Source organism: Phaenicophaeus curvirostris, chromosome 1, assembly GCF_032191515.1.
Source record: "Phaenicophaeus curvirostris isolate KB17595 chromosome 1, BPBGC_Pcur_1.0, whole genome shotgun sequence".
NCBI classification, from domain to species: Eukaryota; Metazoa; Chordata; class Aves; order Cuculiformes; family Cuculidae; genus Phaenicophaeus; species Phaenicophaeus curvirostris.
In genome coordinates, this window is record NC_091392.1 from 27,433,620 (window position 1) to 27,460,264 (window position 26,645).

A 26,645-nucleotide genomic window follows, 5' to 3' on the forward strand; every position below is an offset into this window, starting at 1 on the left:
ATTAGCCTGATAATGAACAGACAGGTAACAAAAGCAAGCTGCTCAGCTCAGTACAGGTAATGCTTCCAAACTTACTGCTAGTAGTGAATGAACTTGTTGCAATAACACTTTGTAGGTGATTAACAGATCAGATAATAACTCATCCATTTGTTTCCAGATGTTCTACCAAGAAAATGCTCAATGAATGGAACTATCTCACAAAAAAAAAAAATTAAGTTTCATTCCAAAAGCTTTCTGTCTGATGGACGTGTACCATACACAACAGTTTACCCGTACTAACGTTATCTTACACACCAGAGAGGTTATTTCAGTCACATCTTAGGTACATTTATTTTTTTTAAACTTGTGGGAGAAAAAACACCTCTATTTCAATGATGTTCTTCTTAACAGAACCCATAAGTAGAATATTTCAACTTCCAGCATGAAAGCCTTCATCAGATAAATACAAAAACAGGACCCAAAAATTCTAATTCATAGCACAATAATTCCAGCACTTATTACTCACCTCATACCATGCAACATGATTTCTATCACTGTAAATACAACAGGTTAAACTTAAGACAACACAGCAGCTTCTAGATTATTGTGTTCCAAAAAATGTAGAGGACAAAATTAACTCACCATTAATGCTTTGGAAGTAATAAGTCTAATTTTTAAGTGTACTGAAGCAAATGGATACTTTTGTACTGATGTGAGTAATTAAAGTACAAGAGCTTCACAGACTCAGAGATGTAATGCAGTCCTTTTATCAAGAGCAGTCACTCTATCTCGGCCTGACAGTTAACAGCATATGATCTAGTAAACAAATACTTTCACACAGTACAAAAGTGCCATTAAAGGCCAGAACTGTCAACACAGATTCCATTCTTACAAGAGAAAAAAATATATAAACTGTTGATCACCTCTGGTTGCCTTAACTAGCATGGAGGTTGTCTTGGAAACATTTCTGCGAAGTTCACAGTGATGAAACACAAACACTTCCAGTTTAATTGCTATTAGGTTTAGCATACCAGAGTTTATTTATACTCAAAGAGCATTATGATAAAATGCAAGAGAAAGTAAAGCTAGTAATGATCTAGCATAACAAAGCCAACGGATTTAAAAAAAAAAAAACAAAAACAAGGAAAATAAAGTCAAATAACAAGACTTTTTCATTAGGCTAAAAGAAGACAAAATTTAATTACCCTTTTCCAAAAATATTAACCGAACTTTCAGCTAGAACATGACTCTTCCATGACAGTTTTAATGTAACTATATTAACACACTGACATGTGAAGACACTACAGAAACAAAACTTCTTCAAACAAAACAGTATATCTTTGAACTACCATATATATAAGTATTTATCATACAGATTCAAAACAGATCCTGAAGAACTGTAACATTACGCTAACTTCTGCAGCCCACATGACACGAATACCATGTATAGGCCCCTCTTTTTTCCAGACAGAACAGATCTAGTCCTGCTATTTTCTTACCAACAGAGCTGCCCCAGCATAAATGACAATTCTGTTGTCCTTGCAGACAAAATGAGCCCAATAGATTTCAAATAATAGTGCTGACTGGCTACATGAATTTAAGTCACAAGAGCTTAATTTTATTTCATTACAGTTAATGGGAATTCACTTTTATTTTATTAGAATTAAACAAAATTTATAGAGATGCACAAAAGTTGCTAACTAAAATCTGCAGGTTCTTTTCATTATAATCCGATTTCTTTTTTTAATAATACTACATTCATTCTTAGCGCATGATTTAAGTTAATGCAAAAGCTTTAATGAATTCCAGTGACTTTTTATCTGTTTTCATTAGCAGAAGTTTACTCAACTCAGCTGACAGCCTGCGACAATGAGAAGCTGAACAGAGGTCAAGGGTTTGGAAGAGGGAGTGGAACCAGTCACTGCTCTGAAGTGCATAAGGCACAAGTACAGAACAGGGACTCAGACGTGTTGCTGCTAGCACAGGCTAAGCAGGATGGGGAATAGGAAAAAGAAATCCAGTAGGATGCCTCACACTTACTTTAGAGACATCATCAAATTCCTGGCTGCTGATTCCTGTACAAGTACAGGAATGCAATCTATTGTCCATAACCCAACACCAATTTTTTCATTCACATGAGTGGTATGTTTTGAACAAAGGTATGGAAGGGAAAATGATCCATAATGAAATATGAAAAATGAAATTATTACCATTGAATTGTAAAGTTCCTAAAAAAGGATGAATAAAGAAAACGTAACAATTATAGAGTTAATGTTTCAGATTACCAGCAGATTCAGGAAAATAACACAGTCACAAGTTTACATTCTCAGAATTACAATTATTATCACAAGGTGAATATATGGATTTGAAATGAAAGCTTAGATTTGGAGTAATTTAAAAATTACCACAAACATTTTTGTCAAGCAGGCTCATATCCACCACTTAGAGAACGATTTCTTTGATGCTACTTTTATTAGCTCACTACATTTCAGGTCCTACTACGTAACTTAGCTTTTAAGATGCTACTTCCTTTTAATTAATAATATGCTTCTGATCTATACAAAAATTATTTCTGTGAAAATTAATGGAAGACAGCAGTTTCTTTAACCCTGACACTATATATACTATATTATATACTGCTATCCTGCAGTATTGCCAGTGTCATTACTGCAGAATCTGAATATACCCCGTTCTGTCACCATAATGTATTTGTCTTCTGGTCTTCTTCCCATGAGGGAGAAATATGCAGATGAGTGTCCTGTTTTGTTAAAGACCTTTTCTCTTCTACTTCCATGAGTTATCGTCTCCACAGGGCTTTTGGAAAGTTGGTTTGTTCAGTGAATATACACACAAATAAAATTCCATGTGCTCACATTAAGGAGAAAAATAATAATTTAATAAGACGTTGGATTAGAAGTGAAATATGATTAAAACCATGGTGGTTTTAATTTCTTCTTTTTCCAATACATGGACAGACCCTTGAGCAAGGTCCTTACTCTACACGGAGGCTCCTTAGCCTTTCCATCACAGGGAGCTTGCTTTTCCTGGAGAAGCCCAGTGATCCAACACAGGCTCTACTCCTGGGCTTATGGGCAACCAGGCCAAGAACCCTAAAAATAAATAGCCCAGAGGTGAGGAGGTTAGAAGAAATTAGAAGATAGATAAATTTAACTAAAGATAGCATGCACTGCCTACTTCAACATTTTCAACTGCTACATCTGGTTGTGCCACATCAGTGGTACTGAACCAACACCTTGCAAATGGTATGGATGCTGAAAATCACCATCACCACCTGACAAGATGGTGGAGAGCCCCAGCTTAAAGAAAGTCTTAAATCCAGGTAACTAGCCATGAAAACACACATTTGGGAGGTTTTATGAATCCACTGAACAGGTGCATCACAACTGTTTACAACACCACCATGAGATTTATGAGAATTTATCATTATTCCAAGTAACATTTCAGTAAACCCTCTAAACATGTTGTCTTAGGAATGCTTGATAGAAGGGTATAAAATCTATGACTTTTATAACCCCAAATTCAGCAGTGAGATACCTGAAATACCTTTTCATTCAGTTTTCTTACCAGAAGCCCATTCAGAAAAGATTAAGCAAATGCTGCATGCTTCTAGTGCCATCTGGATGTCCCACCAGGAACATGTGGTAGGAGATCACAATACCAATTAGTCCCAGATTTATCCCAAAGTGGATTCATTTAGTTGGAGGCAAGTCTTTCAGATATGAGCATCAACACTGTACCACGTGGCTTTGTGCTGCTTTAAAAGCCTCTGGCCTACATAGCAGTTTCTTCCACAGGAGATCGCAAATCTGGCTGCTTCTGGTTACCTTCTTCCTTTCCTTCAGCTTTTCTTCACAATTTAAAATAAGAGAAGTGGTGGAAGAGAAGAAGCCTGGGAAGAACTGAAAGGGGAAAAATGGCTCATAGCCTTAGTCAGTGTCAGAGGAAAGCAAGGAGAGCTGAGGACCTGTAACCACCTTTGATTACTAAAGTGAGAGAAGTTGAACCAGCAGCATGAGTGCCATGTTTCAGTGCTCACAGGAATTAACTAAAAAACAAACAAAAATTGAAGACAGGAGAAAAGAAGACCCGCCGTAGGGTTTGGCAATGCATGCACTTGAAATGAGCTATCCATGCAACCACTTTTCCCTAGTTGCCATGCCCTCTTTTGCCTGGAGGAGGCAAGGGGCAAGGAAAGGAGGCAGATGTGACTAAACACTAAGCAGTGAGCTAAACCTGCAGCATAACTTTCTGATAATGAGGCCATGCAAGTCAGGAAGAGCAGACCTGGGAGTCGAGGACTCTCTATGAGAAAATTCACAGAGTTCCCTGACAGCTTTATTCTTGCTAGCCCCTGTGCAAAGCACGAAGGAACTATGGGGTAAACTCAACCTTCCTTTCAGTTTTTGATTGCTTTTTTTCTCATCTGTTTCCAATTCCTCAACAACAAAATATGGCCCCAGGCACACCTAAACCCCACCTTTTCTAGATGAGAACAGTCACTTCAAGCCAATCCTAGCGCTCTACATCCTCTTGGCAATGAAGAAGAAAGGGGCTAGAAGAAGAAAGAACTAATTCCATTACTGAGTATCAAAGATACATGATTATTTCCTTGCCTGATAATGAAAAGCAAAACAAGATATGCTGCAGATGGAAGTGGGACATCACACACACTCAAGTATGCTAAAATCTTGCATACACTTCAGTACAAACGAGAAAAAAAAAGGCCAACAACAGCAATAAGATCTAGAGCCTATATACCACTGCCCCTAAGTGATTCCAGTTCCTTGAATTGCAGGCATTTGTTTCCCAAGAGATGAAATATGTAAGGCACAAAAGCTGTTAAGATTATGACTGTTTATCTCATCAGTGGCAGCATCCTCACAGGTGAGCTACAAAAAGCTGACTCTCACTTTTCATTCAAATTCATTCTCTCTCAGTGGAATATCATCATAAGGAGAGAGAATGGTATCTTTATTTTAAAAATTGTACTTGTCATATTAATTAAAAGCTGCACTGTCAATTCATTTACATTTCCCTCAAAGCACAGTGTCAGTCTGTTAGAGGCAGTTCCAGAAGCAGAAATGCAAGTTAAAGGAAATAAACCTCTGAGAAAAATAACCAATAGACTTAAAAAAAACCTAATTGCAATGCTGTTAATGACATCGCTGGCAAACATACACTAGCAAGTTTACAGCTGATGTGTTCCAGGCTACCTCAAAATTATGTATGTGTAAAATGTTCATAATAGAGTATAAAAAGTCTAAAATTTATTAAGGTTTCATGCTGATTCTCCAGTCTGGCAAATGTTTGTAAAAAGAAAAAACCCACAGTGTTAAGTAAACATTTCAGACCTCAACCTTCTTTATATGCCTTTGAACCTTTGCTTTCATGTGCAATACCTGACAGCCCACTGAGAATAAATGCTGAAAGCCCCAAAGATGGGTAAAACAGAATTTCTGACTCAGGAAATAAAGATCAGCTGAATATGATTCCCATATGGCAAACCAGATCAATGGAAAGCAAGACCAAAATTTACAATATCTATACTGTGCAGTACAACATGGAGGTTGTCTTTTATTGCTGGTAGCAAAACTCCCAGTGGCCAAGAATAAAAGCAGACACAAAGATTATACATCCACTAATGGTGAACTCTAAAAACACACATTGACAGATTTCAGAGTAGAAAAAGGAAAAAGAGAAAATTTTGAGCCTTTATTTAGTGTTGCCGAATACAAATCAGCAATTAGAGCAATCAACTTTCAGCACAAAATCCAGGATTATTAATATAAAGGCATGTTTTCAAAGCCAAGGGGGAAAAAACCCAGCAGATCGTATTACCTGATATGAAAAGAAACGCTCTTTGCTGTAAAACTAAAACAGCTTCAAGGCTACTTTTGTGATAGCATGTGTGGCTGAGTGTGAAAGAATGTATAACAATATTATTACTTTTATTTCAAGATTTCCTGTTAGACCTCAGGTCATGCTCATGAAGACTTTCTTAAAAAGCAATGATAAATCTGATGAACAATTTTTAGAACTTGAAAGAAGCACGATGGGCAGGGGGGAGGTAGTCAAGCAGTCCTCAGCAACTGAACCAACACAGCAACACTCTGACTTGGGTTAGCAGCAAACCTCTGTCAGGAATCCCAAAGCAATGCACCTAGTTATCTCTGGTGGGGTCTCAGAGGGCACAAGTAGCAAGAAGTCTGCTTGTAAAGTAAAAAACCTCAACTTTTCATATTCTTTTAACATGGTTCAGAGAGAAACACACTGAAGGGAAATTCTCAAAAAAAGAAGAAAACTACTGACATTTTCTTTTAGTAAATAAGCAACAGACCAAATTACAGAGACATAAAATCAGTTTCAAATTTAAGTAAAATATTTGCTCTATTCTAGCAATAAAGTCTCAACCAAACAGAACGAAACCTCAGTGTCTCAGACCTACCTCACTTCACACTACTTCACTGTACTGCATTTGAGAAAAATATGGGTACAGCAATATGAAAGTCCAGGACTGCCCCAGGACTGCCCATTTCAGGAAGTCCACGGGGAGATAAGAGTGGAGGTCAAAACCAGGAACTTGATAGAAATGTTGTGTCCTCAATCCCTCTACAAATAAGCAAATCAAATACCTAGACACTATACGTGAACAGAGATGATTTACCTAAGCTTTTACAAAAGTTTTTCCTGTAGGTGGAAATATACATGACAGAGATTCTACTTGCATCCAGCCTGGATGGTCTTTACAACTCATGGTTTCACCACTGGTGAGTAAGGCAGTCAAGTCAATCCTGGCTCTGAAAACCTAAATATTTATTTTCCATGGTACTTCATTAACAGTGTTATGACATACTTCATTCGTAACCTTAGGCTGTAAATTCTGCCATAGAAGAGCAATACAGAAACAGCACAGAATAGTAATATTCAGAGAACTTTATGGAAGATCCTCTTCCACAAGACAACCGGCAAAAGAGAGCATCATAAAAATTCTGGACTCCACCAGCATACACTCACCTGGAGCAGGTTATTTTCCCCTAATAATACCATCACACTGCTGCTGTGAGCTGGATCACAGTTTTGTACAGTTAAAAGACAGAGAGTGTATAGTCTTCTCTACAGAATTAATAAGCCCTTCTTTTGCCTCCTTTCTCGGGCAACATTACTATTCATTTAGAACAACACTGCGGGCATCATATATGATGTACACATCTCAGTGTTTGGACACAAGCACTAGGCCCTATACTTTCACATATTTACAAAAGACTTATATGTAAATACTGTAATATCTTTACAAATATTATCTTTAAAGTATATCTCTCCTCTCAAACTGTAGAGCTATTATACTCCCATCCCTCTCATTTCAGATCCTGTTCCTATCTTTTGTTCTAACCTTGACAAATGCAATCTCGTTCCACTGACATAAATCCAGTATCCCATTATATATTAATCACTTATCTTCTATGTCAAAGCCTACCTATCATCTCTCATTCCATATCTAGAGGTAAACTCCCTTCTCCTTTAGGTCCAGGCTGCCAGCTTCCATCATCTATGTGCTATTTTTTCAATTAAGTGTCTTCAGGCTTTTTATCCAGGCTGACACCTCACACATCTGTGAACCTCTTTCAAACGGCTTTGGCACAAGACCTATGGAAAATTTTAAAACAAATTATTTGCTGATATGCTAAGATAACTCCTTGTTTTCTTTTCTTCCCTTGCCTGTTTCTACCTGTTGCCTCTACTCTCTATTTAAATGGCCCTACTTCTGGGTTTGGACTTGCGGTAATTCTGTGGTTGCAGAGCACCTAATCTAGTGGGAAGCGTCACTGCCCATGGCATGGGGGTTGGAACTAGTTTAAGGTCCCTTTTGACCCAAACCATTATATTTCCAGTATGTTCAGTGCCCTAAAACACTGACAAATGACAGACATGGTATGAATGAATATTGAGTGCCTTACTGTTTCTTTCAAAAGAAAAAGCAGTGGTCAAACCAACATCAATATATTTCCTGGTTGTAAGGTATTTCTGGCATAATCCCTTCACCAAATTTCAGTATGTGTGAGAAAAGCCCTTAAATTACAACCTAAAGTTTCCCACTTAAGTCTACTCTGAAATCCTTAATAATGTCTTCGTGTGAATAATTACTCTCAGTGTTAAAAACAGCTCTACTCCTAATGGATTTTGTTATGCCCTCCTAAGGTGGACTGACAATCCTCTATTACCAAGTTACTCTTCTCCATACATTCTCTCCCCCACACAGCTTTTTAAGAAACTATTAAAAAGAATGTTGACACCAAAAAAAATGGAAAAGAAGGAATTTAGGCAGGAACACCTTGCCTTGTTATACTTATTTAAAATATATCTTCGTACACACAAGGTCCTAGCTTAAATATGTCCACATTCATTTGATCAGCCTGCACAAAACCACATCTTTTTCAGAGTCAACTCTTCCCGCTCTGGATACAGACCCCAAAATTGCAAGCAGAGCCAGCAATAATATCTCTATTGTTTTTAAATACTTTATTTGGTCAGGGCTCATACATTACTCCAATTGCTCCGTATCACTTCTTGTCTTCTTATGTACTTGTTTTGTGTTTTATCAATTGATATTTCCTTTCCACTGTTTTAAAATTTTAATTAGCTCCTTATTTTACTTTCACAGCACTAGTAAGTTACAAACACTCATGACACTTCCAAATTATAAAAAAAGAAATCCTTTAAAAATATCAGACTATTCTCTTCACCCCTTGTTATTTTATTTTGGATTGCTTCCTTATAATGTAAAAAAAAAAACCCTAAATGTTGTTGGAGGAAATGAAGAAATACCAGTCAACAAAGGCAGGTGCCAAAGCAAGAAAACTGTTACTATGTAACACAATTATGAGAGAGTTTCAACTCTCACTTAGGAATCAGATCTTCAAAGATTTTCAGTATCCAAAAATACAGCACATACTTGTCTCACATTTTTAACCCTGTGGTATAAAAATCAAAATAGCAAATCAGAAAAATATCTCCAAACTGCAAACAGACTTTATTTTCCATCCCTCTGACTCTTTTACAAGCAGGACTGTGCTCCTACCAAACCAACTCCCACACAGCACAAAAGATCAATGCAGGTCTAGCTCTGTCTCCAATGCTCCTCAGCTACAGAGGACTCAAATCTTGCATGCTGCAGAACATAGAGCATACAGAGCTGCAATAGCCCAGTTCTGTAACATCTGGTTCAGGAAGTTTTTATACATCCTATTAATTATAATAATATCAGTGAGGCTTACCCAGCAAACAAGCCAAAGCAGCTGAGCTCTGCAAGAAGTTTTTCAAAGGTATAATGGAGTTAACCAAAGGGCATTAGTAAGTATTGAAGGAAAAGGGGGGGAGATAGTAAAAACAGGCAATCAGCTACAAAACATGAGGTGAGACTTGAAGGCTACTATTCTCTCTTTCAAGCATAAGATTGATTTTCTACTGCATCCCTAAGCAAATTACTTGAATCTCTAGCCTTACAGAAATCAGGTTCCACTTTAACTTTTTTCCTGATACATCTGACATTTCAGCTGACATGAAGCACTTTCCATTGTACAATAATTCCGGCGAAAATGTGATGGTTTCTTGTACTACCACTGTATTTTATGCAGCTTCTTCCCTTTGCAGTACTTCTCCAGTTAGGAAGAAGTTTTAGAACTCTCCTTCTTTTATGAAATACTTTCCTAGAATCGCACCCTCAACTCTAAGGATCCACTTTAAATAAGCACAAGAGGAAAGAAAACTGAAAAAGTACAAGCAAACAAAAGCAAACAGAAAAATCTCAGAGCCAAACTCCTCAGAATTAGCACTTGAAAACATCCAAAAGAAAAGATTAGAAAGGATTACAGCAAAGGAAGGTTTCTTTGACCCATATTCTGGCTTCCAGAAGTAAGGATGTCTCAGCACAATTACAGGGGTACGTCTGCTTAGAACTTCAGCCCTGTCAAGCCACTGCCGCTGTGCAGGGCATCATGTGCCTCGCCACAGCCCTCAGTCAAAGCTCTGTCCTGGTCATCCAGAAGGGCTAGAGCTACAGCTCTATTGCTCTAGCTTTTCCAAGACCCGCATTTTTACAGCTGAACATGAAAGGAGTTAAAGCACTTTAGAGAGGTAGAAGCAAGTTAAGCTGTCTGCATAGATATAACCTTTGTATTTTCTGACAGTTCTGTAGCAAAGAAAATGCATCATAATCCCAGAAGTTCAAAAACCATGGAGAACTTCCCCTCTCCTCTTCATCCTTTCATTATCAGTGGGATTATATTTATTTCTTTCTTCCTTTTTCTTTTTTTTTTTTTTAATTTAAACATATTTTCCATCTGGCCCACTTTAAGATTTCAGAACTCTCCTGTCCGCCCACTATGTATGAATGTGAAAATGAGTATGCTGCCAATCCCAGCAGGTAGATTAAGTGTTTTCCTTTACACAGACAAATCCATACACCGTGACTACATAGCTTTTTTATCAACTACATAATTATTTGTGAGGCAGCAGAGCAATGCAAAGCACCAGGACCCCCAGTTTCTGCTTCTATGAGGAGCACAAACACTTCCAAAGATGAACGGTAACAGCATCTTCCTTAGCGTCATCAGCAATGACTGGGTTCCACCCTGTGTGTGGAAGCCATGGGCTCCTACTTGAGCTAAGTTAACCAAGTCAATTCTCATTAAAAGGCTAATCCTTTGTAGTGAGTGTCACACTGTATTAATGTGTTTCACCCAAGCATCCAGTGTGGTGTGTATTTTCTGAAAGGTAATGCGGTAAAGTCAGTGGACCACAGGTCTCCTAGACTACGTATCCGAACTGTATTTTACATATTGTACAAAGTGACTTTAGTGTCAACATTCATCCACCCAATTTAAAGGTAAGATAACAGAGAGTTACCTCCTTTAAAGAACAAGCACTGAGCCTTAATGAATAGTAATTACCAGGGAAGGCATATGCATTTTAACAATATTCAATGTAAGAGATAGGCCTATTATTCTTGTTTCCATTAGATACTTCAATGAAAACAGGATGATCTTTTCTCTTTCTAAATAAATAAAATCATATAAAAGCAAGAGATTCCACAATGGAGTCTACAGCAGGTGCAGAAATTATGCTTCATGAAATAAACTTGCAAGCCTTAGTACTTGTTTCAGTTTGCAGCCTTTTGTTATTATTTTGAATCTAATTTTTTAATTTAAATACTTAAGTTACTAGTGGTCAAATTTAACATCCCATACAAACATACAGCCATCAAAAGAAGCTTAAACTAAAAATACATACAATAGTCTGCATGAGATTATACAGAACTAAAAATAAAGGTGGCAAAAGCAATTAATCAGCCTTAAATGAGCAAAAGCTCTAGATCAACAGCAAGGCTTAAAACAAATTAAAACTTTGAAAATGGTCCCATAAATGGCTCTTTTGATTTCAAGTATATTGAACTTTAAAGGATTTCAAACTCTTAAAATTGCAACCCAAAGACAGAAACATTGCTTATGTAGTTATTCACTATATATATTTATGTTGCTATATTTTTTTAACTTCTTTCCACAAACAACAAAATCACAGTGAAGTTTACAGTTGCAGAAGAAGCAATGCCTTTGATGTCGCATTGCAATAATCAAACTCGTCAAGTCAAAAGTACCCTTTGCAACACCTTGATCTGCAGTGCTGCTAACAGTTTGGTTTTGTTCAGGTTGGGTTTTTTGTTTTTTTTTTTCTTCACTTCTATGAAGTCTGCTAAAACTGTATTTGCTGCAACTACTTCAGATTTGCCAAGTGGAAATCAAAAAGCACAATTTTCATTTATGTGAAACAGATTTTGTGGGAAAGGGATTGTAGAAGTGGAAACTGTATATATATTTATTAGCTGGTTCACAGAGGCCTTATTACAAGACTCACGCAAATGTGAAGTAAATTTAACTTAAAGAATTTCCTTTAAAGCATTAGAAAATTCCAGGATAAATTATGAACACTTACATACTAGTTACTTTCTCTCAAATCTTCTATGACAAATAGAACAGTGGAAGCAACTATCACTGTACTCAAAATGCACACAGAAAGCTTTGCAATAAGGAAATACAGTTGATGGACTTCAGCAGTAATAGGATTTCACCTTTCAAACATCACATCCACATTAAGCCTGTAGATACACCATTGGAAATGCTAAAATGGTTTTTACAGCTGTTTTTTTAAGGAAACCATTCCCATTTCTTCCATAACTGCAGCAAACATTTTGTGGGGTAGTTCAACTAGATGTGGTGCTTAGGGACATGGGTTAGTGGTAGACTTGGCAGTGTTAGGTTAAGAGTTGAACTCAATGATCTTAAAGGTCTTTGCTAATCCAAACCATTCTATGATTCTACAAACGGTTTTACAGATCAACTTAATTACTTGGTTTTTTCATTCACTTTTCTTTTACTGGATATGCATGACACATTCAACTTGAAATAAAATCCAGAATAGCAACACAAGAGGAGTACACAAGTACTTACTCAGCACCTGACTTTGATGCTGCACAAGGAGGAAGAGGAAGAGCTAATTTGCAGCAAAGCCCAGAGAAGCTGTTCCATCTGGTTGGCTTGATGTCCCTTCAGCTTATCTACTGGGCTTCCAAAAACTATGTCAAATGCGTTGGCCAAAAGAAACACTAAAGTTTGCCATCATAAGATGATTCTCTACTAGCTTTTCACATGCTTCTTCCATTCACATTCCTATTTCCCCATAATTGTAATGAACGGGGTTGTCCTGGAGGAGACAAAGAAATACATGACAAGTGCTGTTGCAGATGAGGCACCAGTAGTCACAGTCTCATGTGCAGGCACAGAAGTCTTCATCCCAGCCTTGTGGTCTGCAGCCACCTGCAGTCCTCTACCTTTTAGTTCAAGGAGTAAACCAGACTGTCTCCAATCCCAGGCTGCAATTTCTGGTGAAACAAAGGTTTGGGGCACACTGAGAAGCAATCCAGCCTGGGCTGGTGGGTACCCAAGTCTGAGAAGAGGGCAAATCTCTGTACACTTACACCAGGAGCATCCCCTCCAGCCTGCTGAAGAGACCAGGGAGGCAGTTTTCAGCAGCTTTCCTGGTGAGGCCAGGTGAAGTCTAGAGAAGCGCACGAAACATCTTTCCAGAAACCAAGGATCAGGCTCACCAGTAACAGTGTACTGGCACAGAGAAGGAGGCTCTGGCCCTTCTGGCATAGCACATGAATAAGGTGTGAGAAACACCAGAAGGAGAGACTGAATCCAGCACCTCTGCTTGTTTCAACTGTGCTATCATGTTTCTTGTCTGCCTCCATCTTTATTCAAGTAATTTTAGAGCTTAAAATATTACACTACAGTTATACCTTGATATAGTATAAAGCAAATTACCAGAAAACAATGCAGAGGACTACTCCGCATGAAAAAAACCAAACTACCAAATAATGCACTGACAATTTCCTAAAGAACATGTTTTCCTCTATATTTCCCATTCCTAAGACCCCCTGTAAAAGTGTAGAGAACACCTTCCTCATGCAGTTATACTATCCTTTGTGCAAAAGGCTGATTTCAGCCATATCTAATTACTCTCAGAAACATTTTTTGCACACATTAAAATAATTCACACAGAAAAAACACTGTCTACTGATAGGAAGATAACCTTTGTTTAGATCAACCAAAAAGCCAGATGTGAGCAATACTGCAACACCACTAAAAGAAATGGGCTTAGCTAATTTTTCTCATTTGGACAATATCTCTTTCATCAGATCATTAGCTTCCTAATTTTTCTTCTGCATAAGTGTCAGGGCTATCACAAACTAGTGCAGAATCCAGGCAGTTACTGAGAAACACAATAACCTCTTAACACGATAGGCAATGCAAAAACCTGTTTCTGCTCTCTTTTGTCCATACATTCTTAATTTGCATTGAGTCCTCATCCTAGGATCTCCCTTTAGAGCAATCAACTTTATTCTCACAGCTACTGTGCCCAGAGAAGGGCTAAATTCTCAGTTGCCAAAGCCTTTTGGCAAGTGATTGGGAAGTGACGGATAGATTAAATTGGAAGATCAGAGTTTACAGTGACTGAGCTTCAGAAAGCAATTTACTGGTATTCTCTATTTAATTACATCAATGAATTTATCTTTACTGCACTGAGATTAAGCAACTCCATCAAAAAGTTCCACAAGGAGTCTACACCTGAGCCAAGTGTTATAGGAAAATGTGCCATTTTAGGATGGCACTTGGTCTACATCATCACCATTCTTCACAATGTTAAAAGTGGCTAACTTCAACTTCATGATCTGTGGCTGCTGCCCCTTTCCCCACATACTTCGAATAGAAAATATTTGTTTCTCTTCAGGCCATTCTTGCCCATTACATCCCTATGGCTGTATTGATCCCTGACAACAATTGATTGAACATAAGAAAAACAAGTATTTTTCAGGTTTTGGCTGATAAGACTATGATGTGCATAACCTGCTCTCACTCTCCAACCCACAATCCCCCCTTGAGGCAAAAGGAAACAGAAACGAAAAATTGTGGGAAAGGGGGGAAAAACAGGAAAAAAAAGAAGAGTGGGAAAAGAACTTTCAGTACTAAGAGAGGAAAAAGAAAATAGGAACCCGAGCAAAGACTGTCCACCACACTTCAGACACTCATCATCTTTCTCTACTTAAATACTCCATTGCTTTTTTTTCCTTGACCTCCTTTCTGCTACAAAACTTCATTGCCTTCACCACTGTTTAGAGCAGTTTCAAGAAGGGCACAGGAAGACAAGTTCTGAAATCCTTTCCCTGTGCACCAAATTCTACATATAAGCTCAAATATTTCGTAAAAAAAAAAAAGAGGAGAAATATTTCATTTCTAAAAGGCATCCAAAGGAAGCCAAACTAATATCAGTAGATACAAACAGAAGTATTGCGTTTGTTATTAATAAAAATTAATCTATTATAAGCTGGTAATCCCTACAGATCTCCAGTAGAGATGAACCATGCCTATTCATCAAGAGTTAAACAAGAAAGTAAAGATTTCTGTAAGGCTTTCAATTTTGTGTCTAAAATCTTGGGTTTAGGTCATTCTCCTTGAAATGCAGTAGAGAAAGAAAGCATTGCGATTCATCTATTGTATCCAATATACTATTTAAATTTTTGTATGCATCAGAAATAAAAAAACTTTCTAGAGACAGCAATTTGCTCTAGGTTAATAATTATTAGTAAGAAAGATATTGAAGAACAAAACAGATTTTCTCAATATGCCGTACCATCTTCTGACAGCAGGCACACACAAAACACAATGAGAACAAATTACATTCAAATGGTACTAATGTTCAGGATTTTAATATCACTCTCCTTACTACAACTATATAAAACTCTCTGCATAAAGGTTACCTCTAACACATCTTCCAACTCTTAAACACATTAAGAAACACCCTTATTACATTGTACATTTAACCACAACACAAGAAAAGGTTAGCTCCCAATAATAACCTTATAAAGAAAGTACAGTATCAGTTAAATGGATTTTAAGTAAGGGTCCAAGATCATATTAAACAGCAATTATAAGCTACAAATTGTATTTCATATCTTCAGCAAGAGTTAGCACAAGTCTTGCTGAGTCAAATCTCTGCTATAAAACCCCTTGCCATGCTTTAAATGCCACAAGCAGCTGAGCCCTGAGGGGTTAAAGCTAATGCTAAAGGTAAAGGCTTGAAGAGTTGACCAGATATCTTGTGGCCATAGATCTAAGTGTGTCAGTCACGGGCAAATATACCGTACTGTGTTTGCCAGTGAAGGCCAGGAGTAATAGATCAAGTTCATCAGCTGCTGCGGAGCCTACCAGGGTAGCAGCAGGGCAAAGCATTATTTTCACTGTGCCTACAGCGGTCTGAGCAGTAAAGGCGACACTGGACGGTGACTCACTGTTTCCATCCATCAAAGGAAAGTAAATAAATTAAAAGTGTTTCTTCTACATGCCCCTTGACAAGAGGAACACCTAAGTGTCCAGAGTAGAAAGAAACAAGAGCCCAACCCAATTGGAAAGCCTCAAGGAAGGAGCAATCTCTTACCACAGCCCCCCAGCTTAACAAAGCAGCCATCCAAAGCAGCCACCCTTGCAGCCTGACCCAAAGTGTCACCTAGGAATGACACTCTGCAGCCAGGCTGTGAGCACACACCTCACCACCTCTCCCTATGCCTCTGAGAAGGTCCCTCCAGCCCACAACAACGCAGGGGGACTTCCTCACTGGAGGAGGCCTCCAAGAGCAGCAGCTCACTCCCCTCCAAGCATGCGGCACAAGGCTCAGGTCTGTGTCTTGTTTTGCTGCCGAAACATTCCAGGCTGTGTCAGTTTGGACTGCAACATAAATATTATGCAGCTGCAGACTCCTTAGTTCCAATTATGGCAATATTTCAGGTGATAATGAAAAAGATATTTTTAATAGTCTGTGGTCACATTCTGCTCCCACTCATCTGTGACTTATATGTAGAGAAACTCAGCTAAAAGCAATTTTGTTGATAATTTAATTTGGAGCAAAATTGCATGCCTAACAATGACTTTAAAAAAATGCTGTCTTTCTCATTCTGGTAGTACTACAGTGGTAACAACAGACACCTGAATGGCAGTAACTGGATAAAAAGGAGTATTTATAAAACTCTATTTAAATGATACACAAGTATAGAAGTTTTGATATAAGCACTATTGATTAACAAAATGCACAAGTACCTATGTATAATCAGGCTAATAGCTTAAGTTCAAAATCTAGTTCTAGTTACTGAAGATACACACTGAAACAGAGGTTGAACCACCACTCTTGTGAAGTCCAGAACAGTAGATTCCATTTTTATACAGAACTGAATAATAAAAATGTATTCTTCTACTGAGCAACATAAAGATTTAAAGTACAAGTGCCCAGCCTGCAACTCAGGAGGACCAGTCAAGTTATCACATAATTTGCTCCATCCACCACCCTTCTCAGGCCTTACAGTAACTCTCCTCTCATGGAACAACCAAATAAGGGGGAGGAAGAGAGCAAGGTCCCCCCTGTAGCCATAACCTTCTTAGAGGAGTATATAGCCAATTACAGGTGTTCATCCACTATGTTGCAAGCCTGAAGCTCCTGGGAAATGCCAGACTTGCTGCATATTTGCAGTAGCGCTGACCATGCAGCACACAACACTCCACAGCCACAGCACAAGATATGTTATACTTGGCTGATTAGGCTGGACACGATTGATTTAAAAGAAGAATATACATTCATCTTTTAAGGACTGTCTTTCTTGTATGTCTTCAAATCCTCACCAATGATGTACCTAACTGCTGTACTCCTATAAGACTCATTTATGGAATAAATGGAAGTAAAACCTTGAAAATATTTCAATACTATGAAAAAGTAAAACACTGTTTTTTCATCTTAGTAACAACTTGCTTAGAGCCTATCAATAGTTGCTCTAAGGGCTCATATTCAAAGAAAAACTGAAAACACCTGGATTTTTCTTAAATTTATAGTAGCAGTCCATCACCAGCCCTAGTCTAGGTAGCTTTGAAGAGCAGCTAAGTAGCCAGTAACTTCTCAAACTCAGAAAAAGGGTTTGCACCTGAGTATGCAAACACATCTAAAGAACCAAACGACCTCAATGCCTAAGCCAATACAAGAAATCTTCACGTCAACTTCAGAAAATTTGGGATGAAGCCTGAAGGTCTTTAGAGAGATTTTTGCAACACAAGTATGTAGCCCTCCTCTCAAGTGCATACTCTCCTGAAGTGTGAGAACAGGTGAAGACACAAGAAAGGCACCTGCATGCCACTGAGGTAGGAAGATCAGCCTGACCAGGGGGTCCTGCTAGGCTGCAAGCAGTTGCTGGTGGATCAAGCTGCTTCGTCATTTGTCACTCCAGAACCCACTGCCAATCCAAGCTCCCTCAGGCCCCACAGCCACTCCAGGGGGCTCCCAGCTGCTGGGGCACAGAAAGATATTGGTACCAGAAGATATGCTTAGTCTGGAAATCAATTCAAACCTGGTCTGGAAGCATTCTCCCTTCACTATTTCAAGGAAGATTTCAGAAAGGCAGCTTTTCCCATCACAACCCTTAAAATACCTCTTGCACATTGTGAAAGCCACTCTCCAGCATAGTCAATTCCTGCTCAGAATAATCTCATTCTTTGAGCACATTTGCTGTTTTACCAAAGGACTGAACATTTTTGTCTTTACTGACTGCACTCTTTTTTAGGATCTTTTTTTTCCATCTCATAACCCGAGATACAGTAAATCCACCTGATATATCCGTTTTCCTTTTGAAGGCTGTAGCCTGGAAACCTGTTGATGGACACTGGATCCTTGCACTGTTGCGCAGACACCTGCGTGGGTGCAGGCACAGGCACACACTGTTCCCAAAGCTGCACCATTCCACAGGAGAAATCTTTCAGCAATCATCAACTTCCCTGTCTAGCAGTGTTCTGCAGCTATACACAAATATTTTGGCAGTTTTACCATTCTCCTTGCTTCTCTGTGACTTGAAAGCATCATCTGGCTATCAGATACAAAACAAAATCAACCCTAAACTAACATTTTTATAAGGTTGCCCTACCACAGTTCACAACATACACATTTCTGGTTGTTCAGGTGTACCTCACACCCTTTCCTGGTCAATAATAAACAGAGGCCCAAGAAAAAAATAGTCACCACATACAATACCAAATACATCTTTAACTCTTTTACAAGATGTCAGTCACTTAAAATAGAATTAAATACCGAATATGTCAAAGTTTCTGTCACAATATGCTTAATTCCTCTTCTTAAGCAAACGATTGTGCAAGGATTTATGACACTGCATGAAACTTCTTCCATATAGTCAATATAGTTATCAGTTGAATCCATACGTATTCTTTCATGTATGCTGACAGTTATTGTGTACTGAGAACAATTTACAGGCATCATCACAACATTAAAAGTAATTTAAATGCATTCAAGACTGGTAACAAATGAATCTGAATTCTGCGTGAAGGCTTTTCATGATCTTTAGCAAAGTATCATCCAAATATTTTTACAGTTTTAGCACCCATATATTCTACTAATTGATTTTCAATGAAGAATTATTTTTACCACACATCAAGGAGTTCTCGGTACCCTTCCTCTTATGTTCACTGTGCCGTACATTTGATAATCATTTATTCCTTATTGAATTAAATATGTTCTTCTGCAGAGATGAAAACATGTTGACAAAAGTGAAAAGCATAACCATTCACCAGCTACGCAGATCTCTGCATTTTGTGCACACCTGACTGCATTAGGTTTTTGTGTTTTCATTTTTAGGTCATGAGAATACTGTAAGTACTGTAATGAAACCACAAGCTTGTCTCTGCTCTCTCACAGAGAAGCTCCTTGAATCATAAATATTTCAATTACTTTGTTTTAGACTCTAAAAGATACTAGCTTCTGCTTTCTATAGACTTTTTTTCCCCTTTACCTTGAAAAGAGCTCTGTCCCTCCTCTTCTACACTGAGAAAGGGATATTTTGATTTGCAGTAATTAAAAATCAACTTGCAATGCGATAACTAATAAAGAAGTTTGTAAAGAGACATATTGTAATTAACAAGACAATTTTATTATTTAAAAAATATCACTCTATGGCACTCAACTGTGGTCAGTGTAAACTGGCACAACTCCTGTGCCTCCCATATCTGTGCCCGACTGTGTGTGTAACGAAAAATTAATTGTTTCTTCCCATAGATCAAGTGAAAGTGAAAAATTTATTTCACATATTGAGTACCAGAAAAAAATCACACTCTCCTTTCTCCTGTGACCCTGAGCCCCTGTTCTCTGAGCGGCTTGCCCACATCCAACCGCGCTGCCCGCACCTTCCCTGGCTCCTGCCCAGCCACATGTTTTCTCTGGCCTCTTTCCACAGCACTCCCCAACTCTCCATTGTTTGCCTCTCTCCTTTCCAAAGTCCTTCCACCACTAACTCTTAAAATTCTCCCTACATTATTTGTTAATGGTAAAACTTGACAGCTTCAGATCTGATTTCCAAGCAGTTGAATGTCTTCTACGGGTTTTATTGCACAGGTATATCTACAACTTGTTTTACTAGGTGGGTTAAACTCCAGGAGAACAATGTGCCTCATCGACATTAACAGTGAGAGTTGCAAAAAGAGAAATGGACAACATAATTGGGAGTAACACTTTTACACCAAGACTTAGCACTGACCAAACAGCAAAGTTTAAATGGAGTTTAGCGATATTCACTTCTTAAATTACCTTCATCGTTCCTGGGCAAATTAAAAATCAACATCTGGTAGATCCTTAGCATGGTGTTATGCCTGAAATAACTTGGCAACCCTGAGATTGTTTCTCTGATCACAAGTTCCCTACTTTGCAGACTGAATTATCCAGTCTGGTCCTATCAGAGAAGCAATGCAATATGCTACACTTGTACAGCCATTCTCCTTCCTTCCCTCAAAGGACAGATCACAAAAATTACAGCGGTAATATCCACCAAGATCACATTGTTTTAACACATACATATGTGAAAAACATAATCTGTCAAAGTATTTCAAATACAAAAATTCAAATTAGATCAAATACATTATTAATAGTTTTAAATATGTATCATGTTGGTTTAGGTTAAAATAAGGAAGATGGATAATTGAATAACAGTATTTAAATTTACTTAGGAGAAAAATTCTGAACAAAGTTGCAAAATACACATCATGTTACAAGAGAAAAATTAAATTATTCTAATAGGATTGTGTATCTTCTTTTAACAAAACGTCAGTCGTAAAAGGTATAGAAAATTTTTCATCAAAATGTAAATACTTATCAGAAGAAATAATGTGCTTAGAAAAGCCCAACAATTTTCTAGTTATATATTATGATATACCACCCAGCCTCAAAATGCCTCTCTTCAAATGAATCTCCAGTGTGGGGCCCAATAGTAAAAAGGGTATTTCCAACTAGGACGAAGTTGGCACAGGCCCACTGGAATCTCAGTTGTCTTCACAATATCCCAAAGGCAAACCAGCCAAAATAGGACCACAATCAGAAATTCCTAGAAATATTTATTTTGATGCAATTTGCAGACATGGTCTGATGCATAGCAGAAGTCGAAAGGACCAGCTCACTGAGCAAAGGACCTGCAGCATTTCTATGGACCCTGCAGCCACCGATGGGCTGGAAACATCTCAAAACAGAGACACCCCACCACCTTCTTTCAGTACCTGCTGCCTGCAGGGAGGTGGGAGAAGATGGCAGTCTCTTGGTAGAGAAGTAAACTCCACAAGTAAGCCAAAGCCAGCCTGCGAACCCCAAAGAGGGGCCTGGGGTTCAAGACACAGTTCTGTAACCACTTGTTGCACCCCAGAAGGGCCATCACACAGCAGTGGGATGGTGGGCAGTACAGAAAAGATCCCTTGAATGAATGTGCTGCCTGTCCCTTAAACCTATCTGCCTGTTGTTCCCTTGCATAGCCTAGTCAATTAGAAAGTCCTCTCTTACCTACAGCCACAGCAAGCAGAGATATCCACACATGAACCACGGCAAACATACAGCTCATGGTATCCAAGGGAATCAGCTCTGCCCTCAGCAGCCAGCCTGGCTAATGTATGTACTTAAACCGCAGAAAAACCTTTTCCAGCCACAGTCGGGCGATTAGTATTTGCAGGAAGAATAAACAACTAACTAAACCGATAAAAAGTTAAGTCTACAACGTTCTTATTCCTCCTCATCAACAACCTCTACAACTGACTAAAAAGAATTAAGATAATCAATAGTATAACATGATGTGCTTAACATTTTAATTCCGTTTTCCTTAGAACAGGAACAGAAATCATGATACTAAACACAATTCCACACATAACTCACTCTTCAGAGTTCAAACTTTACTTTTTACCACCATCTCAAACTCTACTTTGGTGAATCAATAAACACCACAGCAACTGTTCATTAAAGAGATTATTTTCAGCTACTTCAGTGATGACAGCATAGGCAAGCTATTGCTGGCACTTTCAAATCCAGCTTTCTGACATAAAACACAGTCTTGCCCTTAAAACGCAAACCTAGCAGAAATGGGGGGGAGGAAAGGGCAGAAAAGCCAAAACAGATGCAAATCTTGCACCAAAGAATAGTTGCCTCTTATAATTTGTAGTAATCACCTTGGAAGATTTTCAAAACTTGTAAGTGTGATTAAGCTACTGAGAGCCTCAGAAAGGAGAAGAAAAAAAAAAATCAGAGTTAAATGACATTTGTGGGACTGCTTCTTGTTTTTATGCCAAACTAGAAGTTTTGAAATTTAAGTTTAAAATTACCCCAGGAAATGGCACCAATAAGGTAAGCATGCTCATTCTGTGATGGAGCAAATGTGGAAGAAAACCTCTAAGCAACTAACAATGAACTATATAATTGGAATTTTAAGATTAAGTTTAATTTAAGAAGTTAGTTTATTGCAGCTAACCTTTTCTATGATGCCATCTTATTTATTCAGTTTTTCTGGTGCCACTAATTTACACATACAATCCAGAAAGACCTCAAGTCAAAACAGAACAGGGAACGGGAATCTAAATGACAAGTATTCCTTCTAATAAGGATTAGTTGAGAGGTATGCTACTGTGGCTGTGAAAAAAAATTAGATCATTTGCATTACTTCTAGACCCACTAGCTGTCACAAGATTTAAAAGAGTAATCAGTTCCAGTGTACCGAAAATTATTATTTTTCAACAAAGTTGATAGCATTTTTCAGTTTGACCGTGATTTACAATTTTCTCCGGTCAAAATCATTCCATGGGTACTTCTCAGTGACCTATGTCCTAAATCATTTTCAATTCCTCTGAGCCAGTGACCTCTTCACGATCTGACTCACAAAGAAAAAAACATGACGATTCCCATGAACCATTCTTTTTCAACCACCATCACAATTTAATTTCTCCAAAATAAACCTGGTAAAAATAGAAATGGAACAAAAGAGTACTGGGTGTTCAAGAAATATTAATTAATCACCCTATCAGAAAGATAGATAAATACCAGCCCTCACATTTTGATGATGAAAAACAAAGAGGTTAAGTGACATTTTCAATGACACATAGCAAAACACTGCCACAACACGGATCACATCTCAGAAGTTTTCCATTGTTTTCAGCCCACTAGCCTTGAATAACTCTTGTGCATGCAATGCTGAATCAGGTATATTCCTCAGAATATAAAAGCTTATTCTAGCTCACATAAATCACTCCAGAAAAAAAAAGTAGCTTATGCTACAGTAATTTTTTTAAATAAATTTTAGACCAACAAGAACTTTTCTAAAAATATACTGGAGTCTGACAGGAATGCTTCTAAGCAAATACACCTTTAATTTTAAAATGTTAGTTTTGACGCATTCTATAACAGAATGCATTTAAAAAATGTATAAGCAACAGATGATTACTGAAAAAAAATAAGTCAGTTCAAAACCGTATGAAACCCAACACCTGACTATTGTACAAACCCTGGCGCAGCTTTAAAACACCACCATATATTCACTAATTAAAATATCCTGAACTCGATACACTTCTTTTCCTCACATTTGAAAAACTCTAATTTGGTTGTTCCCTAAAGACTCGGGTAATTTTACACAGACCTCTACTAAACAGAAAGCTATGAAACATTTAGGTTTTTTCCTCCCAAACATTATAAATACTTCACTGTAGCAAAGATCTCATGACAAAAGGTAAGAATCACTGAGGTTAAAATAAAACCAAAGAAACACCCAAATATTTATACAATTGATTCTGTTGGAGCTTTCTAGTTTGGTTACTGTTAAATCTTACAGCCTGCACCAACAAGGCCTCACATGAAGCTTTGTATTTCAGGTGCTACATCTTAACAACATAAATTAGAATGGCTAATTGTGTATCTTTTGTATGTCACTACGTGACCCATCAATGTGCATGAAAGTTACTATGTGTGTTTTGGAAACGTTGTATTTGAAACACCCCTTCCTTTCCCTCCACCGTTTAGTAATCTGCTACTCTTGAGTAGTTAAATGAACGATTTATGTATACAAAAACGCAATAGAACACTGCCGTTTTCTAAGAACTACATTAAAATAGCAAATTACTGCAAAACGGGTCCTTTCACTATCTATATTTAATACAAACAAATTATTATAGTAAGGAAAAATCTTAAATTAAAAATAAATACTAATTTGAACACTAAAATCCGTATCTCACTCAAAAGGGGTTAGTGTAGCATTAGAGAAACTGGTTTAATAATTAATCATATTTTCTTTAGAGTAATATTACTAGCAGTAATGTTTTTCCTTAATGGTTTTAAATTACCTAGCACAGAAAAAAAACCCAAAAAACCTAAACCTGTCAAAATCTCTTACACTTTGACTTCTTTTCCCCCCCCACGAATTAACATGTGTGCTCAGACACCGTGCGCAGCTTCCGAGTCCCACGTTTGTTTCCAAGGGCCTGATCCAAACCCATTGAGTCAATGGAGCGAATCCTACTGATGTCAATGGAAATATTCCCACTGACTTAAGCGAGTTTTGGACGGGGGCTTTTACGTGGGGAAAGACCAAGGGAAATCCTCTTTGGAAGGGGAACTTTTGTGTTTCTCTCAGCGAGAAAAGTATAGAAATAAGGCTTCTGGAAAATGGAAGTGTTTCCTAGGTAAAGAGCTTACTGCCCTTTCAGCTGCAGCTCTGCACTCGTTAAGGTACAGATGAGGATGCGATGAATTTCGGGTGGTTACTTCTAAGATGATTTTTTCCCGAGAACACACCGGGCTAGCCCCGCAGGCTCTGGAGGAACGTTCTCCTGCCCGCAGCCGCGGCTTTGCCCCGCGCTCCACCAGGATCCCCGTCCCGAGAGCTCGCGGTGCAGCCCAGGGCACAATGTCCACCCCAGGGCAGCATCCTCGTCCCGGGACACGGGCCCGCGGCCGCCTGACCCTGACACGAGCCGAGCTGCGGGCAGGAGAGCGCAGCCGCCTCCCGGGAAGCGTTTAGCTCGGCCGGGCGGGCTGGGGAGGGGGCCAAAAGGCTTTCCGGGCGGTCGGGGCGGGCCGGGAGCCGCGCGGCCCGGGCTCGGGGAGGCACCCGCGCTCGCCCTTCCCAACCCTGCGCCCCGTGCCCGGCCGGCAGAGCGAGCCCCCGGCCCGCCTCACCGCCCCGGGCTCCCCGCCTCGCCCCGCTCCTCAAAACTCAACTTTCAAAACTTTCCAGGTCCCTCAGTCCTCTTTAGTTTCAAGGGAAGGCACCCCCCCCGCCGCCCCCGGCGCGCACCGGCTACGGAGGCCGCCTCTGGAACTCTGCAGCTCTAACATCATTACTTATTGATCCTTGGTTTTAGGCTTTTCTCTCTTTTTTTGCGTGTTTTGGTGGGGGAGCGCAGGGGGGCGGGGGCGCCCACAGGCCCGTCGGGAGCCCCGCGGTCCCCGGGCTGGGGGGGGCCCGGGCCGCTCCGCGGGGGCGGCGGGCGGGCAGCACACAAAGGAGAAACGTGACACGTTTCCTCACCCCGGCTGCCTGCTGGGGAGGTCTCGGGGAAGAAAAAAAAAAAAAAGAGGGAAAAGAAAAAAAAAAATCAAACCAACAAACTAAAGAGGGGGAGGCGAGGCTCCCCGGCACACGCTCCCGCGGAAGCCCGGCCCCGAGCCCTCCCCGCCTCGCACTTGAGGCTACAGGTTGCGCGAGCCGGCGGGGGGTGTCCCGCGGGTCCGGGGAGCCCCGAGCGCCCCGCGGGGCGAGGCGGCCGCAGCCCAAGCTCGGGTCGGGGCGGCAGGCGCCGAGCGCTCCCTGCTCCGCGCCCCCCGCCCCGCGTTTTCGGGAGCGGCGCCCCCGGGTGCCGGCAGGGCTGACACATGTCACTCCCGCGGCCGCCGCCAAACTTTCCCGCGGCGGCGGCTGCAAAGTCAGCGAGCGGCGGCGGGGGCGGGGGAGCGGCTGCGAGCGGCGAGTCGCACCGGGGAGCGGAGGGAGGAGGGGACGGGGGCGCGGGGGAGGGCGACGCCGGGGGGCGCGGGGGGTAGCACTTACCGGGAGGAGACACCGTGCGGGGCGTCCCGGCGAGCCGACGCCGACAGAAAGGGCGAGCGGAGCCGCGCGCACATGCAAAGTCTCCGCGGGCGGAGCCGCCGCCGGGGCGCGCGGGCCGGGGAGGGGGGGGGGCGGCGCGGGGCCCCTCTCTCCGCGGGCGCGGAGCGGCGCGGTGCCTCCCGCCGGCTGGCGCTGCCTGGCGCTCGGCAGTGCCGCGCTCCCTCCCCCGGCGTGCGGGTCCGCCCGTGTGCGGAGCGCGGAGCCTGTGTGTATGTGTTTTGTTGGGAATGCAGGGAAAAAAAAAAAAAAGAGGGGGGGAAGAAAAAAAAAAAAAAGAAAAACCCCGCCGCTGCACACACACCGGCTCCTTTGGAGAAAGGGGAGTGAGGAGGGAGCCCTCACATGATCGCGAAGCGGCCTGCACAGAAGTGCTAATAATGCGCGGGGGGGTGGGGGGAGCGGCGGAGGGGGGGATGGCAACAAGAAAAATAAGAAGTGCGGCGGGACGCGCTGGGCCGGGCCCCGCTCCGCTCCGCGCCGCCCCCGGCCGGTCCCCGCCGGAGCGCGGGGCTGCGGGTCCACCTGCTGCGTAAACAAACCGTCGGGGAAGTTGTTTGCTCTCGGCGGCTGCCCCCTCCCCGCCCCCTCGCCCCCG

The 26,645-nt window shown here is 40.4% G+C and overlaps 1 protein-coding gene across 5 annotated transcripts in view; it reads right to left on the bottom strand.

Moving 5' to 3' along the window:
* Positions 1-26,088, bottom strand: part of FOXP2 (forkhead box P2) — a 422,073-nt gene extending 395,985 nt beyond the window's left edge. For all 5 annotated transcript variants that reach the window (XM_069851240.1, XM_069851278.1, XM_069851249.1 and 2 more), the window contains exon 1: positions 25,991-26,088. The gene's annotated coding sequence lies outside the window, so the exon portion shown is untranslated. The remainder of the gene's footprint in view (positions 1-25,990) is intronic.
* Positions 26,089-26,645: the final 557 nt, after the last annotated feature.